Raw genomic sequence first — 20,749 nt, 5'->3', positions numbered from 1 at the left:
TCCCTCTCTCTCCATCATAGAAAGGCAAAACAGTGGGAAAAGTCCCAAGGGTCAAATTTTTTCTCTAGCCAGATAAAGGGCAGCATTCTAGACAAGAATCCCAATTCTCCACCACTTCCCTGTCTTGTACACATATGTACATGACTAAAGTCTGCTTATAAAACACAAGATTCAGGATATGTATGACCAGTCTGACCCACCCATTTTCTTTTTCAAGAAACATTACCATTTGACAAATGGCTGCAATTCCTATCAACACACTCCTAGTTTTTCCCTTTTCAGAGGCAGTAATGTGGTCAAGATATATCCCTCCTCCCTCCCTCCTCTATGTCCTGTATGCTAGAGACTGGCTGAATAAAATGGGGCTGATAGTAATTGATGAATTAGTGCATGATGTGTGTGTGTGTGTATGTTTGGTGGTTGTCTGCCCTTCTTGGAGATTAGGCCGATCCTGAGGCAAAAGGTCAGCCGATTTTCAACACCAATTAATAGTGCAGCAAAGCCAAGAGAAACTGCCTAATTAAAAATCAACAGTCCCCTGACCTGAACCTCATGTTCCTTATTTACATAGTCAAGCTCTGCCACAGTTCACCACATAAATTATGTACACTTTTTATAGACGTGATCAAATTTTTTCCCCCAATTTTGACGACAGATTTCTTTTCATAAGAAAAAAATTCATACAGCCCCCCCCCCCCCCCCAATAATTAAAATAATAAGGGTCTATAAACTTCTATTGAAACTCAAGATAAGCAACCATTACAATGTATTTAACATTACCAAGGGCAAAGCAAAAAAAGCCCAGAAACTGAAACTTGACCTTGTAAGCGTAAGAGCCTTACTATGTACAGCTCTTAATTAACACACTGCTCCTAGTATATTTATACACATGAGCACAATCTAGTGAATAGTAAACAGATAGGATCTTATAAATAAATCATTGTCGATTAATCAATACCAATTCACACGGCTGACACACTTTTTGGGCTTACATTGATTCAATAAGATGCTGTTTTATATAAGCTGTATCAATTCTCTTTATCTCTCTTCTCTCTCCACCAACCACATACTATTTGACGACCTCGTTCACTTCTGCTGCAAACAAAACAATCCTCTTTGACTGTCTAAGCCAGCCACAGAAAAGTTAGAAATATGTGTGGGGTGAAGTCCCAGGGAATAAAAGGAAGGAGAGGAAAGGAGAGAGAGAAAAAAAAGACCACCGATATGATTATATCCGTACAGATAATGTCTGTGTCCCTAAACTAAGAACTCAATCAATACCTGTCTACGATAAATGTCAGCAGCTTAGGTACAGAAAATCATTCTGTAATGTGCATATATATGTGGGGCGGACAATCGGAGGACAGTTATACAGCAGAGCACGGAAAGCTTAGAAGAGAGAGGAGTGGTGTGGACTAGCTGGTACTTCAGCCTTTTAATCGGTTATCGCTATTGACACCATTGCAAAATGAAGCTCGATCTTTTGAGGACACACTATTATCAAAATGTAAAAAGAAGGGGAGGGGGATCACAAAAGGATTTAAAAATATATTAAAGGAGACCCAGTTTAGAATTTAATGGCCGAGTTGAAACAGGTCCTTATTGTAATCATGACAGGAGTGAATGTAGTGGTTGAAAACTAGAACAACAGGGACAACTGGAAAACTTGTCACTGTCTGTCGTTGTATGCATCCTGACATTTGGAAAAAACTGAAAGAGTTAGCACACACTCATGCAACAGGAATTTTTCATTCATAAACTAATTGATAATCTGAGCTAAATGAGGTCAATGGCACACGGAGCACTTGAACAGATGATATAATTTAGCTAAGCCTAAGCCTAGCTAGCTGCGCCATTAAGATCCAACAAAAAAAAAAAAATGGTGGGGTGGAACAAGGTACCTCATGTTTAATTCACATTTGGTATAAAACTCTGTCGAATTATTTAAACATAAAATCTCGGAAACCAATGATGGAGCTGTAATATAACTCCAATACACCTTTGATCCATTACACAAAACTAACAAATTATGCATTCCGCAAAATAAAAACCGGGGTTTTACTTAAGATAATTAGAACAAAAGGAGTATGATTTTGGCTTTATATCCATGCATGCATGCCTTTTTATTTTCTTTTCACATGAATTACTGCAAACTATGCCGAAAATAGGTCAGCAAGTCGTCAGTTCTAAACACTTCATATGATGTATGGTATTTGGTTTAAACTACGCCCAAGACAGCTCATATCCATTGTGATTTCACAACTTTCTTTCTGGCGTGTTCCTGAATAAAAAAGTATTCTGAATCCATTAGTGTATTGCTTGCACTCAGAAGACTTCAGAGTTATTTCAACAGAGGGAATTACAATAAAAAAAAAAATAAAAAAAAATTATTTCGTTTGGTCTACTTATTAAAAATTGTGGAAATATTCAACTTGCTGGAAAGTCTCCTAAACATTTTTTATTTATGTGTTTTTGTTCACAAATCCCTTTTTTCTGAAAAACCTTCCACACCTGATTATTATTTTCATTTTTTCAGCCCTGTATATAACTGAAAAACAGCATATTAACTTTTTTTCCTATACTTATTATGCTGCCATAATTTTCTGAGTTATGATTTAAAATAACTCTCTTGTAAAGAAAATCTTTACTGAAAATTTTAATGAATAAGAAAAAATTCTCAGAATTTTTATGCAAATACGCAAACGTATTTTAATTTCAGAGTATATACACACATACAGGGCTATAACGTCAGTCAAGGGTTAAATCTAATACATGAAGAGAATGTTGGAAGAGATAAGCTGCTTCCGCCTCAGGATAATTCAGCAAGAGAAGGAAGATTTACACCTGATGCTTCCGCATGATCTCTAACTAAACAACAATTTTCCACATATTTCCCATCTCTTCATTTTTCAACAGGTTGCAAATTTTTTTCTTTTATTATTAACTTATTTATTTCCTGGCATATCTAATACCTTTAAAGCAAATACATGTGCTACGTAGTAATACGGATTTAAATGTTGTTAAAAAAAATAAATTAAGCTCTATTTGCACTGCATGTGCAAACAACAAAATTTTGCACCTAACTTTTTAGATTTCTTTGTTAAACGTAAAATCAAATATTGTAATAAATATACTGTAATCATTGAAATCTGGATATAATATGCTGTTTGATGAAATGAAAAAAATAGTTAGTATCCTATATTTAAAATAACCTATTGCTTACACAAAAAATGACTATATTGTCAAAAATGTATATACTTGCACTTGACATTAAATTTATTACATTTTGTACCTTTTCTACACTAAAAAGCCAATAATTTAAATTATAGGTGGGATTCAAAAGTTAAATTTAAAGTTTATACCAATACTAATGAATTCATTTCTTACATAAAAGAACTCACAGATTACTATTAAGTAAATTAACTATTATGGAAAAAAATACATCTATATTAAAATGGCCACTACAAATATCGCCCATTTCTCTACAGGCAGGGTTGACTGCATGCTTTATTCTGATATTACTTAGAGGTCATGCTGATAAAACCCAAGGTGAGAGGTGATATAAAGCATGTACCAACACTTGTAACAGAACAGCAATTTCTTGTAACATGTTATCTCCTTGTAATAAAAACCTAGGTTCTGGCAACAGAGAATAGAAGAAAGCATAGTGCATTGCCACTTCCTGAACTCAGCACAAAGTTGTTAAAGTCTGAGGTCTCTCACACCCCAATCCTAATATTTCACCTCAACCCCCTCCCCAACCCACTCTACATTTTTTCCCCCCAAAAATTTTTTTCCAGCACAAACACAAGCACAATCCCCATCTTTATTTCCAATCAACCCCTGTCTAAAACCCACTCTACATTTTTTCCCTAAAAAATCCTTTTTCGCACAAACCAGAGAGAAAATCGTTTCTATTTGAGAACTAACCCTCTGAGTAATTGGATATAATGTTCATCACCGTACTACACAAGAAGACCCTCAGTGTATGTCGACATTTCTCGCCTAATATCCCTGCTATAAAAAGTTTTGTCTATTATAACTCACATCACAATTAGGCCACCACACACCCACATGAAATATACAGAAACAGGGTTCTTTCATTTTCTCACCATTTTCTGTTCTCTCAATATATTTGTCATTCTAGTTGACTTACAAATATATTTATTTCTATTTTAGTCTTCCCAATGTGTACGCATCTATACACTACACGATAAAAATTAGTTTATAAACATCACTTTTTTTAAAAAAAAAGCCTTTAACATTTGAATGTATTAGATCTACCTGACTTCACAAGTAATTCTATTTGTGTAAATTTTAGTTTACTTCCTCAAAGATTGATGTCAGACATACACTCCCAGACTTAGCATCAGCAATAATTTTTTCTCTCAAAATTTTATTCTTCATACAGTACATCATTTAGAGATTTGAAATATATACAGGTATTATTGTCCATTATTTAGAGTAGTCGACACATTCCATTTGTCAAATTTTTCCTTCAATGTGCACGCATGCATACATTTCTTGAATAATTAATATAAAAAATGACAGTCGGCTTTTATATATAAAAAATTTAAAGGAATTTTTCAAAAGTTTTCGATGAAAATTTCACTTAAATGATAATGTTAAAAAAAAAAAAAGGTTTACTTAAGTACAAAATATACGGTTACCTGCTGAGGCACTTGACTTTGGCTCAATAAAGGCAGTTGACAAGTAGTTACATAATGTCCGGCTATCACCAATCCACAGCTTGTGAAACTAAATACCAGGAAAAAAACAAAACCAAAGTATTAAAGATTAGTATCAATGATATCAAAAAGAGAAATAATAAAAAAAAAAATGACAATATGGGCAGTATACATCAGTCAAAGTGAAGCGACAGTCATATGTCTCCATGTTATCTACTTCACTATGTGCATGTCATTGTAGCTCTCTCTACTGATGCCATTCCTCTTTTATCGACTGTATCTCAGAACACGAGAGAGAGAGAGAGAGAGAGAGAGAGAGAGAGAGAGAGAGAGATCTATTTAACTGGGCAGTCAATAAACTTGGAAAAATATGAAATAAAGACCTGTCTGATGATTATGGCATTAAAACTTTATCTGCTCCTACACAGATTTAACCAACCACCATGTAGAGGAGATAATCTCCTTGTACTGAACAGACACTTTTATTCTCCTGAACATTTTTTTTTCAAAAACTTAATTTTGAGAGAGGGTAGAAAAAAGATCCCTGGTCTAGCTATGTTAAACTTGTTTCATTCTGGATAATCAGATGATCCTGTCGAAGATAATCCAGAGAGATGTAAAGATTTTTTTTCACAGAGTACAAAAAATTAAACCTGCTTAATCTTGGATGCACTGAAAATTCATGATTCATTTGCTTTGATTTCCAAGGAAAGAATCTTTTCCCTTTTTTTTTTTTACCTCTTTGATATTTTTTAAGCATATCAAAATAAGATTCTTAAAAAGTTTAATGACTTTACGTGTGAGATTTTTTTTCTTTTTTCCTATTTAAACACTTGCATAGAATGGGGGATCCATTTTAAGACTTAGGAGATCGGTTTATTAACTGCTAACCACAGAAAGCCAACATATAAAGGACTTGATCCCCTTGTGGTCCCTTATCCTTACCCCAGGACAAACCACAAATAACAGGAGTTTAAACCTGTTCCCCTCCCCCATCAACTAGCTTTACATAGCCCATTAACAGCAATTTGGCCATGAGCAAATTTCTACTTTATTTGTTCAACTGAACATTTAAAGTTAATTTATATCCAACGAGTATCTGTGATCTGGTTAAAGTTTTATACAAGTGATATTAAAAAAGAAAAAAAAAACTTGTAATGAAAAGCTGGGGGGGGGGGGGGGGTTCAAAATAATTTTTTTATGTTTAAACCTACCATTCTTAACAAAATTGCAATCCAAGACAATTTGGAATTGGAATTTGAAGTATGTTAAACTTTAAAATATGAAAATGATCGATGTGGGTCAAATAAGACTGTTTAGATTAGATTTATCCGTAATATTGATTTTTTCTTTTGCCATTATCTTTTTTTTTTACAAAGGAATGTAGGATTTGCAAACCCATAGATAAACCACACTAAACATATGTAAAAGGACCAAAAAATCTTATAACAAAATTCACACACTTCAATACATATATCTCGAGATAATACAATTACGGTACAAGGCCTCCTTGTTAAAAAAAAAAAATCTCCAGTGTTAATGGAAGGTTAATTTGAACATTCCAAGCACAACTGCTGTACAGAAAAGTCATTGGTGGAAACTAAGATATATTACAAATATTTTCTCAACAGTCCTTGATAGCAAAGATAATCTTGGCTTACCTATACGCAGATCTACCAAAGACACACTAAGCAGATTAGCCGCCCAAATATGCTGAACAATCAAATCTCTGGGTGCTATTCTTCCATTTTATCTTTGTGTGCCCTGCAAAATTCAATTAAACAACTTTAAATACATTCATTCCGGTCCCCGCAGTGTTTCCTTGTTAATTCAAATAACTTTTAGCACAGGTATACCGACTCCTCACGATTGAGAATGGGAACCAAATTCCACAGATGACCACCTACCAGATATATATATACACCAGCCCTAATAATTATGAATACAAAAAGATTCCAAACACACACATCAAATATTTAAAAAGTTGTTTTTTTTTTTTAAATCAATACATTCATTTAAACTCATTCAGTAAAAGTCTAATCAATACTTACCATGGGAACTTTGCAATGTTCAACAATCAACCCAAGTGAAATTGAATTTCCCACGCATTTCAAATTATGAATTGTGTTAAAAAAAAAAAGAGGTTCGCAAAACCTTCTTGTTTTTTTTTAAACTTGGTGAGATTACTTTAAAATGCCATTCATAAGGAGAGCGGATGTGGTCTAGTTTAACATTATTCTCTTTTGAGAAGTGGACAGGCATAAAGCCTACATCCACTTCTCTTCGCAAGCCCTCATATTTTGATTCTGGAAAACGTGTAAATGTCAGAACCAAAGACGGTTTACACTTCGACCCATGTTTCGACTCCAGTTTCCCTGAATTTTCGTAACAGACCGATTATTTCTACATTTTAAACATAAATGCATCCATATATTACAAACAAATCACCACTAACCCGCTTTCAAATCATTTTCGCAACTTCTACATTCCGGTTTTAAACTATGAGATCATTTGCTATAGGTGGTTTAAAAAGTAGAAAATTTACAGTCGGAAAAAACGGAAAATAGTGTTTCGATTTTAGACTTTAGATTAAAGGTATTTTACTTAAAATTTAAAGAGCTATATAGAACGGTTTTACAATTTAAGACAATTTAACAAAATGCATACGATAAAATAAGTAACTTTGCCAAATAAAACAATGAAAACGCTCTCATTTTAATCTGTCTTGTATGCTATATTAATCAATGTTCGTTTTATTGTTAAAAACAGATGTAGAACAAAATTTGTCACCATAAGAGATTGTTAAAAAGGGAAGAAATACCACTTTGCAATTATCTGACTCAGTATTTGTTTGCACATTGTAAGATTAAGTTGATTCAGTTACGTTTTCGACATTATTGTCTTAAATAGGTTTCCAATTTTATCCGAAACATAAACATTTAATCTGCACTGACCTAGATAAACAATGTGATACACAAAATTTAAACCCGGGATGTAGAAGTTGCGAAAATGATTTGACAGCGGGTTAGTGTTGATTTTTTTGTGATATATTGATGCAATAATGTTTAAAATGTAGAAATAGTTGGTCTGTTACGAAAATTCAGGGAAACTGGAGTCGAAACATGGGTCGAAGCGTAAACCGTCTTTGGTTCTGACATTTACACGTTTTCCAGAATCAAAATATGAGGACTTGCGAAGAGAAGTGGATGTAGGCTATGCCTGTCCACTTCTCAAAAGAGAATAGTTTAACATTAGAGTTGCCTATCAGATTGTCAATCTATATACATTACATCTATGGTTTGTTGCTACCTCCCAACAGCAAATGGGCCCCACACAGGGGGCCTGATAAGACACTCCGCATCCTATCCATTGCCACTGCTTTAAAATCTGTTTCCAGATGAATTAACACCAATACTCATTAACACCTATGTGAAAAGTAACTCTGTCTTCTTGCCCGGTAGCTCTGTAAGCCCTGGGTGAAAATTTATATCACTGTGGAAAAACAGTTCTCCCTTCTGGTTGTGTGTCGAATTACAATAAATCCCACATTCCAGGCAAAAGTTTCATTCATAACATGCACGGAAAACCTTGCTGAAATATTTCAATGCAGCCAGTCATTCACAAAATCAGCCGAAACTAGGTCAACATCGAGGCAGCTTTTTTGCAAGGAACATTAGCTTACAATGCTCTCCCCAATCTTTTTTTTTTCTTTTTTTTTTATCTCTCAGGTCAACTTTGAAAATACACACATTCTCTCAGAAACCTGTTCAGTCTAGAGGAAATTTTTTTTTAAAGACCCCCCCCCCTTCCTGTTAGTTTCCATAATTAGGATGATATGGGCAACATTAAAAATAACCTACAAACAATGCTTAGTACACACGTACATACATTAATTTGTCTCTTCTGGTGCCGGCTGTGTATAAATCACCCACTAATGCAACCATGACCAGCCTGGCTCTAATTAGAAGTGTGCCGAGATTAGATCACACAAAGCAAACCCAGAAGGCAGGATTCTGAAAATAGCCACCCCATTTGGGAGAGTCTTTTTCTTCTTCTTGGAGATACTAACCTACTTCACCTTATCAATGGAGCAGCTAAAAATAGGGCTTCATAATCTTGTGGGAGATTTTCAGTGTAAAAGAGCAATTATTTAAGTTAGAAGCCTCCAATCCTATAGTGATTTTTTTTTTTGATATTAATGGTACTTGTATCCTGTGTGTTGTGAATTGGATCACATTTTACCTCCCTCTCGAAAATTCACAAATTAGAGACAATTTTACTATTACCGGTATTTAACTCATTCATCAAATTGATTGCGCTGCATGCTCTTGACCCAAAATTAAATTTATATGGCAACAATTGAACAACTTTTTTTACATTCTATTTCAGAAATGTATACCTACTACACAAAGACTTTTTTATTTATTCATTCAAAGTCTAGAACATCCATAACTATTATGTATATAGTATATATGTAGGATGCAAGATGGACATCCCTGCAAATATATGATATGACCTTCGACCTTCGCAAAAAGGACACCTCCTACATACCCTCTTCATAAATATAGTTATCAATTGACTAATTTGACTTCCTGTAATAATTATAGAGATAGAAAATTTTACTGCTAGAGGCGTAACACATGCATGCAAACCAGCTAGCTTCCCAAGTTTTGTCACAGCTAGTAAACTTGCGGGCAAGAACAACGATTGAACTTCAAAAGATCGAAGTACATGAAAACGGATAGTGACTATTTCCCCCTATCCAACCAGAAGTGTATATAGTTGGCTTTCCCCCAAATTTTCTCCTGAAATGTGTCCCTCTCTGGTCTGTAGAGAGGGCTACTTGTAAAAGTAACAACACTTGTAATCGTATCTAACTCTGCCTGCATGGTCAGCAAAAACCTCTTTATTTGCTCTCCGAGCTTACATACATACATATATGTCGATACTTGTACCTATGAATGACATGTTTAAGGAAGGTTTAAAGGGTAAAAAAAAAAAAATAAACCTATTTTATCTTGAATAAGAGAAGAAAATCTACTGGTTATATTGCCTATCAGCAGAAAAGCTGTTTTAAAAAATATTCATGGCGCTGACTTTTTCAGTACCCATTGCTATTTCATCCCAGCAAAACTCATAGCTTTAAATGTAAAAATTTACTCCTCCCCCCCCCCCCCTTTCAAAATCAAGTCAAATCTTGACTACAAAATCTAATGAACCGTACAAGTATTATATAAATTGAAATTAGATAAGTTCTATACACTACTTTATAGGAAGATGCAAATTAAGTACATTAAATGGCGATCAAGCAGCGATAAATTTTCAAGTCTTCAGAAAATATATGACCCTCCTATATGTACAAATCATGGGCCAGATATTTTCTTTCAACTCACCATAGTGATCAAAGTTTTGTTTAAAGACTTTGTTAATTTCAACTTGACTATTTTTATAAATTGCTTCTGAAACCCTATCCACTCTATTGATTGCTTTTAATAACATTCTCATGCTCTCAGCATACGTTTTTCCTTGAATCCTCAGAACAAACCAAATTTGAGCCATACATTATTAAAGATTAAAAGGAACATGTTGAACATGGGCAGAATATTTTCTACAGAGCACTTAGGAAAATATTTCAAAGGCCAATTCCACATATTCTCACATGCAGAAGTATTTTAAAAAAGCTTATACATCAAATGATGGGTATTATTGACCTACGTTGGACCATTTGCATAACCTGAATTTACGAAATCGATTTCCACATAACATGCATCAGATCTCCACAAAAAGCCTTTTCAACGCATTAAGCGCACACACCCACTCGCACATACACTGAAAATTTGCCACATTACAATGGGATATTGTCATAAAAATTGCTCAAGATGGCATTGCCAAACAATACACAAATTTACTTAATGAACCATATGATGTTATTTTCTAAGGTCATCCGAAAAGAGGGGGGTGAGGAGGACACCCTTGAAACATTTTTTTAAAAAATTTTAAAAATTCATTTATATCGTTTTACTTTAAACTACTTCCACATAACAGCTAGCCAATAAAAACTTACCATCTCTTACGACACTTCAGGTGTTCCTTTTTCTTTTCAATCATAGTAAGGGCTGAACTCAGTAATGAATACTAAATGTAATTTCTCACTGATTCATGGCCAGCCATAGTGAAAGTCAATAAAAATATCTGAGTCAGAGATTTTTTTTTTTCATTCAAACTTTTAGCAAAGTATTTCCCTTTCTGAGAACACTGAATTAAGTCATTAAGCAAGGAAGCCCACATAAGTACCTCATTATGAAAACTTGTAGATTCTACAGTCAAGGAACATTTGTAGGTCACCCAACTCAATTCAGAAACCAGTAACAAGCAAGTATATAAATGAAATCTTATCTCACCATATCAAGATGCTATTTTTTAACTTTCTGCCTATTTGTTCTAAATTTATACAAAAGACCTTCTTATTGCCCCCCTTATAAAAATTTACGTCAATTGCAAAATCTTATTTAGGTCAACTTGGTGTACGTGTTTTTCCATCAATTTGGCAAAACATGTCTGTGTAATTTGGAAATTAGGCAGAAATATCACAGATTATAAGATATCGGTGGGGAATAATGGTGTATTACTTTTTTTTTTTTTTAAACACTCTTATTCATGCAGTCCCTCATAACTTCTCTCAACCCCAAATCAAGAAATTAAATAATATTTTAAAAATCAACTGACTTACCAAAATGTCATCGGCATGAATAACAGAATGATCTGTGTACCGTCAAATAAATACAACTCTAACTAGCAAAAGCTACAAAGCTTAATAAATCTGTCTACTAATTTAACTTCCAACCACGAGTAAAAAAAAAAATCTCATGACTAACTTAAGACCACAATGTGACTTAAGTTTTTAATTTTTATCCATCAAGTCATTCGTTATTCGTTAATTGCAACAGGATTTTGAAATTCCCCTCCACCCCCCGCACAAATTCCGTCCAGATCCTGTAGCAAATAAACGCAGGTCTCTTATATAAACTAGGAACTTGTCATTGAATGCCTCATGTACCCAATCAAGTGAAAATGATGCAATTAATTTTTAGTACCTCACAATCATTTTACAACATGACCACGACGAGTACTTCAAATGTGTGAAGAGTCATCTCCTCCATCTTTGTGTACGCATGTGATACACACCTATGACAAATCTCCTTCCTCGTTGCCATGCACGTTTGTAGAGTATGTCTACCAAAAAAAAAAATATATATATATATATATATATATATATATTATAAACATATGATCGCAGTGATGTAATCATTATCATTCAAAACCGTAGGATTTTAGGAGGTCAAATTTCAAAGGGGTTTATTAAAGGTCAGAAAGAAATCTTTCTTAACTCGTAATTCTTTTACATAATAATTATGTCAAAGTCGTGTTGAATTCTGGATTCAGAAATTTAATACAAAATTAAAGTGCATGTTTATATATATCAAACCTCTACAGGAACATGTATTCACCTATCTTTTCAAGTTATTTAGGAAGTAAAATGGTTGGCGCAATAAAAGGGAAAAATAAAATTTCCCATAATTGAAAACATCCTTCATTACTAGTACCTTTGTCCTCCCTATAAAACCCCCTATCGTTCTTTAAGTTCTATTCAGAAATCAAAATATATACATAATTTTTTCATACCTGAATTATTCTTACAGTTTTTGTTTCCTTTAAAACTGCATGGGACTTTGTCTTTAAACCATATCTGGAAAATAGAGGAAAAATTAATCAAATTATATTGCTACATTTTCTGTAAGTGTGATAACATTCCTGAAAATAAGCATATATGCATGCATCATAAATTTACTTTTTTGGGGGAAAAATTCTAAAATATGATAAAAATTCCAAAACTCATTCTCCTTTGTCAAAAATGTCACCTTGAAAAGCATGCATGTAACACCAATGAAATGGAACTTTTCACTAGTTCCTAAGTATATGATAAATTAAAGTTGAAATTTTTACATAACCTCTAGTCAGTGTGCCACTGGATTTAATGTACTGGGTATCTACAACAAATTGGTTATTATCATTAATTAAACATATAATTTGAAACAAATCATGGACACTTACCAGTTTGAATACTCTGCAGCATAAAGAAAAGTCATCTTAATTTTCAACATGAATGGAAAAAAATATTTTATAAATGAAATCAAAAAATTCCCAGAATTTCCAGCCCAAAGACACTTCCACAAAATTATATAATTCCAGCTAAAAGTTTCCTTTGTAACCTTTCATTAAAATTTGAAAAAAAATAAAAACGCGATAATTTTACTCATGTGCAGTCCTTGGATACCTAGAATCTAATAAACTTTCACGAGTAGCACAAATCCGATTCAAATTCTCGAAATAAGTCGAAGTAGTCGCTGGTTCGGATTGCATGCTGTTTCATACATATATATTACATATGCTTCAGCATATTTTCAGGGGCTTTCCCTCATAATGTTATACCCTTACCTTTCAAATATGTACTTCGTTTCACAGTGACTTGTGCTTAATCCACTTAAAAGACTCCCCAGTAATGGGTTAAAGTATTCCAAATATTACTAATAACAAAAGAAATGCTGATTTTCAGACTTGGCACTGTCTTTTGTACATTACAAGTTTCGTTTTTTAACCCTGAAGAGAAGAAAAATGAACAGAAAGTAGTTCTGAAAAAACATCACGCAAGGATTTTGATCCAATGGCACACTAAGAGTAAAACTCGTTGAAAACCATTCTAATTTTTTTTAACGTATGCAACAATGTTATCTCTCTGCCCTCTGGAACACATCCAAGTCTCAACCCACTGAAGAAATAAATAATGCAAAAATATGCATATCTAGCATATTTTTAGAGGCCTCCAGAGAAAATGTTACTTTGTCTTCTTCAAATGTCGATAAAAAAGAAGATTTTAACATCATTTTGAATACAACTGTCTTGTAAGTAAACAATAGTGGGATCATTAATCAGTTTATATTGATGATATATACTCTAAGTCTGCACATGATGTCCTTTAATTTCTATCAGAAGTTCTTGTAATTCTTTTCAAATCTTTCAAATTGATACATTGAATATCTATTTGCATATAAAATATAAAGTCGTCTTTTGCAATTTTTTTTTCTCTCCTATATATAATCATTGAAGAATTTTTAAAAACGACATAAAAAATTAAACTGTTAACATTTATTTTTCAGTGATTTTAAGGGAAAGAAGAGCGGAAAAGGGGGGGGGGGGGGTAACTAAGTTATCCTTTTGTAAATAAAACTCTGTGAAACAAAATGAAAAACTAACAATATTTAACAAAAAAATATTTTAATGCCCAAGTGTTTCTCAATAAAAATTAGTGTATTTTTACATTTTTACTTACAAAGTCAATACAAATATATAAAATCAATATTTTAGAAAAAGACAATTACCGGTAGCAAGAATGGAGTATTCCAAAAACTTAAAAAATATATGTATAAAATAAACAAAAAATACTTCTTTTTTAAATCCTATTATCTGTAACCTGTCACGTTTTGTTCTGTTAACAATTCCCTAGCTGTTTAATTACCTTGAGCTTCACATAACAGTTATGCAGACCGAAATTGCTAGCATTCCTGTGATTTTTAATGACAAAAGTTACATAAAGGAGAGACATTAGGTATAGATATAGGTTCTTTCTTTTCTGGTTTGCCAGGACTAAGGAGAGGTTATTAAATTTAATTCCCTCTCAAGACACTACGCGAGGTTTAAACATCCTTAGATCAGCTAAAACTGACCACAGTATGTTTACCTAGTGGCAAATTTCCAACTCCCCCTAATATATAAAAGGTGCCTACCATTTTATTACTTCATGATCAAAAGCATTGCTTTCTTTTTCACAAACCTTTTTGATTTCTTGATGAATTATCCTATTTACTGTTTGACCCTTTTTTAAGTTTTGTAACTTCTTTATGTAACTAAGCAATCTTTTACAGTACATGTACTGATGTCATGTTTTAAAGGTCGGAGATATTTTCTTAAATGTCAAGTTAAAAGTGAGAGAACCATTTCCCTATGAATTTAATGACACTGCTACCTGTTGTTAATCTACGCAGTTAAAACTCCTATTAAAGTCACTATCTCATATTCAATTTTTATTTTTTACCCCCCTCATTCATGTGCATTGTAGAGCTAAAAAAAAACCACAAATTAGGCTTTATTTTAAGCAGCATTATATATCAGTATGGATAAATTACCTGAGAAAAACTTTCATTCAGGAGAAAATCAGGTCTATATTTAAAGTAAATTCTAAATGTGAATTCAATTGTCATTTCAACTGACTGTGTCACCTGTAGCCCACAATCCCTATATTCATCTTACAACATATGAGGGAAGTTCCATCTACCTGTAATTCATTTGAAGGCATGACAACTTGCTTAACATTCCAGTAAGAACAAAATTCACAATCTTTCAATGTTTTTTTGTTTTTTTAAAACCTGATCAGAGATTCCATCTCTCTTTTGAAATATAATATCTACAAATTGAAAAAAAAAAATGTTTAAAAACTGCAGAAAGTCATTAAATACTTGATCAATTAATATTTTCTTAAAATTACCTGTACATGAATGCTCAAGACAAATTATAAGAACAGTTTTAAAGAGATTTCCTCCATGCATGTACGGGAGAGGAATAAAGTTTACAGTTGAATCTCATTCATTATTCAACCGGCATTCCGTCAGACTACCTGTAATCCACAAGGACAAGATTATACTTCCTACAAAGACCGGCACCACATGCTTTTCGTGACAAACCTGATGATAGAGCCTTGATAAAAGCTGGAAACATCTATGTCCTGCTTAAAATTCTTTAGCTATAATCCTATTCAGCAAAGTGTTGACCTAAACATGCAAGAGGGGAACATATCGCACACTCTGTCCTAAGCTACCGGTATAAGGCTAGCTAGCTTGCTAGCTCACTAGCTATACCTACCACCAGAATTTCCAAATGTACACAAAAAGGTATGTCTTGTCAACATGGACAAGTACAGATAGATATAATGGAATGTCAAACTCGGGAGAGAAAACAGGTTGGAAACCTCAAGTAATTAACCCCAACAGGATTTTTCTATATTGGTATGAATAACAGCTAGGATAATTTACCTCAGCAAAATTATTTGCTTGGTTCTATTTTAAAACATATTTCATGAATATTTTTCATCAATTAAAATCTTCACATTCATCAATTAAAACATTTACGCAATAAAATTTCAACATTCATCAATTAAAACATTTCATCAATTAAATCTGAACATTTCTTTTAAAAATGAGACTTCATTTCAATTTTTTCTCCATATACATGTTTGACCAAATTATTGGTAACTTGGTGTACAATCTGCCGATAAGTAGTACCACTAGGTGGATTAGGAATGCAGGTGTATAAGGTACATCAGGTGTTAAAAAGTTCTTGCTACACGATACCTTTTATCAATATATTCATCAAGGGAATAATTAGACCCTCTACACCTGAGTCAAGAAATAATACACTCCAGATGAAATTCCATCTCTATAATCAATTGCACAATCAAAATATGCAACAAATATTTAATTTTCTTTAAAAAAAAAAAAAGGTATGCATAGGTAAATTAATGTGTAATATTTTCTTCATTCTACAAATAAATTACACAGTTTACTCAAAATTTCAAATTAAAAAAAAGGTTAACAATTCAAAACAAAATAATCAAATATTAACTCACTGGTAACTAAGAACTTTTTAATAACTAAAATACAAAATTGAAATTAACAAAAAAGAATTACCTGTTAAATTTCTCTTTTTTCCCAGCCAGACACAAATCTTTTTTAGGGAGGTAATAGAAATACATTTTCACCTGGGAAATTTTTTTTTTTTTTTTGTTTGTGGCTGTGAGAACACTACCGACACAGCACGACTTTACCAGCCCATATCAGCAGACCAGGTAACATAGCGAAGTATGTGGTCCAATAAAGTATGTCAACGTATAGTTCTTCGCATTCCAGTAACGGTCCAACGAACAACTTCACAGCCCAGCGTTTATCTACATTGGAGGGAGAGACACTTGCAAGACTAATGTATCACTAGACTGAGATATATAACAAGCCCCTTTACCTGTTGTTGATTTTAGTTTTAACTCTGAGTGTACGGTATACTTGTCCTGCATGATAATCGTCCACTATTAAATGGCTTCAGTTCTATATCTCCACTTTGATCACAGAGAATGAAGGACAAAATATCAAACAAAAATCTGTCTTTTTTTTTTTTTTTTTACAGTAATGAAGAATGCCATCATATTTTGGTATTATAATGACAGGTAAATAGGTGGGGCTACAAAATTCCACAGAAAGCTATGAGAATGCAGATTTTGTGGTCAAAGACCATGACTGCTAAGTGCTACAACAGTTATTTCATGCGCACATTCGATTCTAGTTACGAGGACAAGGGAGAACAAAAATCAATACACCTCATCGGAATTTCATTCATAGTTATTCATTCTATTTTTGACATCTTGCTTGTCAATGTCATTTCAGGTTTGAACATGCATGAGATTTTTTGGCTACTTTCTTTTATTTTTTTTGAAACATTGATTCCCTGCTTTCTACAGCAGTATGGAATGGATTTCTGGTAGCAAAGGATGTATAAATAGGAAATCTATTTATTAATGCATTTTTAAAAAATTTGATCTCTTAAACAAACTTTTTTTATACCTTATCATGCTTTTAATCTGAAATTACCTTTGGATCTCATGTTCAACATTACCAAAAAATAACCCCTCAACTGCATTGGATGGTACATCAATTAAAATTCTAATTTATCCAAATTCACATAATAACCGTCAAGGCAGTCTGGTAATACCTGTATGCAAAAAAAAAAAAAAAAAATTGTCTGCATATTGAGAGAAACTGAATCATTCATAAAATACTTATTCACACTTCAGATTTTGAAAAAAAATTTAAAGCTATTATTAATAGCAAATTTATAGCCATACAATGATGTGAAAACAGAAATTTCTAAAGGTATATAATACACTTTGTGGGTTCATGCATACCGGTACATCACAAAGATGAAAAGATAAATATTACACAAGAGCATTTCTGCTCTACTTAAGTTCTAGCTAGACCGTTAATTTTTTTTTTCCTTTTAAGAAATATTCAGGTCAAGTGAGTCACATTTTCAATACCTTTACATATAAAGTGTATTCAAATTCAGTAATTATTAATGCTATAGTGTTTCAGCTATTTTCAGAACAGAGGCTGACAAGACAGACTTCTTTGAAATTAACACAAATGTACATCATTCAAAAGCCTAAAATATTTACATACATACATCTGTACAGACTATCAGTATAAAAAGCACAGCTTCATTAAACAACTTGCCCGACCAATCGTCACATTCTAAGCCATAGATTTTAGGTGGGAGGGTACGTGTGTACCATAAACAAGATATTTTATATATACATGTATTGAAAGTCCTGAAAGCCCACTCAAAGTGAATCTAAAACCTAGTAAACTCATAAATAATAATAGCAATTTTCAATGGAAATAGATTCCATAAGTTGCAGATAACATAGCTTTTCAATGCTTCATCTCATGAGCTTACTTTCATATTGTAATAGTGTGTTTCCTTATTTTCATCTATCATTTTTTAAAGGGATGCTTATCTATTTCTCAGTCAGTAATTTTTTTCAATGTGACATTCAGTTTGAATTATATTAAAGATAAAGTTTAACATATAAATTGGCAAAAAAAAGACATTTCTTTCTTTATAAACATTTCATTCATGTTGTACTGAATGCAATTCTTAGTGTTCAATATGTATAGATTATGATGTAGTGGGATTTGTTAGAATTTATATAAAATGTATATTGTTCATCGACGGAAACACACAGTCATTCTCTCTCCTGTTATGTAAGAGTTTAGATGACCGACTGTGGGTTTCCAAAACGATTGTTCATTTGAATGGTTTTAACCCATCTGATGATACAATCTTATCTAATATCCATTATTATCAATGAATAAGTAAACACCAACCCTTGCTTTACCAACAAATTATTCTCTTTTGAGAAGAAGACAGGCATGGTTAATAAAAAAAATAAAATAATAATGTATGTAATTCAAGGTACGTTATTAAATCTAGAAATTATACCCGTGTACTGGACCTCATCACTGATACAGAACATATAGGCCCAATATGAAATCTATGAGATAACGGTTAGTTTCCTTTTAGTCATGTTCGTGTCAAAAATGACAGAACAAAAATTGAAGGAAAAGAAAAACCACTTTCAACATCTGTGTAAACAGGTAAATACGTGAACATGGTGAATGACAATCAGTTAATAATAACTGATGACAACGCCTAATTATGGGTAAAATTTGATACAATATCAAATCAATCAAATGCATAATTGACATTAACTTACACTAATATTAATTTTATAGCGTATTCGGTCATTTAAACATGACATTTTTTGTTCGACGCAAATCTCCATTTGGATGTACAGTTCCCGCCATCTATCAATCAGAATAACGAACCCGATGGTAAAAAAAGAAAGGGGGGGGGGAGGAGAAAATTTAGCGAATATGTAGAAAAAAATTCATTTTGTTTGAATCAATGCTAGAGAATAATATTTAAATCTGATATAGCTAAATACTAATATGGTTAGCATATCATTATTCTAAAATGTAATAATAAATATTAAAAGTTTTTACCGTTTAACTTGCATAGAAATAAGATTTTAAATGGTAAATATATATTTTAACAATGGTAAAAGAGATCAATCAAATTCTAGAAAGTATGCAAGTATGCATTAAAACTTGCTCTTTGAACTATATCTTCTAATACATCCCAAAAATGTAGAATGTATTTTTGATATGCATTAGTTGTTTTTCTTTATTCTTTGATGAGACAGGTTTCAACAATGTATGAATTGTACAATGATTGATCTTCTCTTTTATTTTTATACTTTCCATCTCAAGAATTAAGCATTAATTGCCATCTTTTTGGTCATTTAATTTCGTTACTTGCATACTTGCCATAGTAAGTAATTCAGCAGGTTAAATAGCTAAATGACGTATTTTTGTATTGTGTCGAAATAACAAAATGCATACCTGGTTTGATCTTCAATATAACTCGATCCACCCCCACAAAAATTAAAGGCTTTGTTACAACACAATAGCTAAAATAAAATCATTATGCAGGTCATTTGGATTTATTTGAAAATCAATTATACGTTATCTGCAGCTATAGTACTATGTCGTATAATCAATTATGTAACATCTTGTCTTTGATTGTCACACGTTGTTTCAAATGTAATGACATAATATATCTTGAACAACGACTCAATGATATTTAAACCTCATTTGAATATTTCTAGCCAACTAGAGTGTCTGTTTTGCTGCATTAACTTTTCACATTTTCAGCTTATTTTTTTTCTCTGGAACCGCCAAAACTTGGCACAGCGATTCTATGGCTGTAGGACTTTTAATTTTCTAAAACCTGGGACAATAAATGCATTAAATTCGAGGGTCCGAGAAAATTGGGAAATAGGAGAGATTTATCAAAGAAAATTGGATGGTCGTTTAAAAAATTCCCCAAAAGAAAAAAAATAGCTACACAAATATATCAAAACTTAAACAATTTTAAATTTATGTACATGAATCTCATATTTATGGGAGATTCAAGTTTGTTCCATGACTCTTTGGGTTAGAAAGAAGCCTCTCTTCTGGCTTTGAGTACATCAAATACTATAGTAGAACTAAATATGAAAAAAAAACACTTTTTTAACTGAAGATTCTGCAAATTTGAAGAAACGTTGGTACTTGCTAACAATGCTGAGGGCAGTAGTTTTTAATTAACCACAACACTGACCATATAGGGAACATTTTCATATATGTATACATTTGTATATACCAGTATCGTACACATACAAAGTCTTTGTATAGCACTTGAAATAAACCTCTCCTTACTCTACTCCTTTCTTTATATTTGGAAAGTAAAATGTATGTACATGCATATTTCGCAAGATGTCTTATCTAATTTGACCAAAT

The 20,749-nt window shown here is 32.5% G+C and overlaps 1 long non-coding RNA gene across 1 annotated transcript in view; it reads right to left on the bottom strand.

Moving 5' to 3' along the window:
• The window catches only part of LOC128165637 (uncharacterized), a 53,746-nt gene extending 35,131 nt beyond the window's left edge, over positions 1-18,615 (bottom strand). Inside the window, exons 1-5 of the long non-coding RNA XR_008241074.1 lie at positions 16,487-18,615; positions 12,372-12,435; positions 11,783-11,921; positions 6,350-6,452; positions 4,671-4,758 (exon numbers count right to left, since the gene is read on the bottom strand). This is a non-coding gene — a long non-coding RNA (uncharacterized LOC128165637). The remainder of the gene's footprint in view (positions 1-4,670; positions 4,759-6,349; positions 6,453-11,782; positions 11,922-12,371; positions 12,436-16,486) is intronic.
• Positions 18,616-20,749: the final 2,134 nt, after the last annotated feature.

This window comes from Crassostrea angulata, chromosome 10 (genome assembly GCF_025612915.1).
Source record: "Crassostrea angulata isolate pt1a10 chromosome 10, ASM2561291v2, whole genome shotgun sequence".
NCBI lineage: Eukaryota > Metazoa > Mollusca > Bivalvia > Ostreida > Ostreidae > Magallana > Magallana angulata.
Note: the sequence above shows the minus strand (reverse complement) of the source record. Positions and strands in the feature narration are given on the sequence as shown.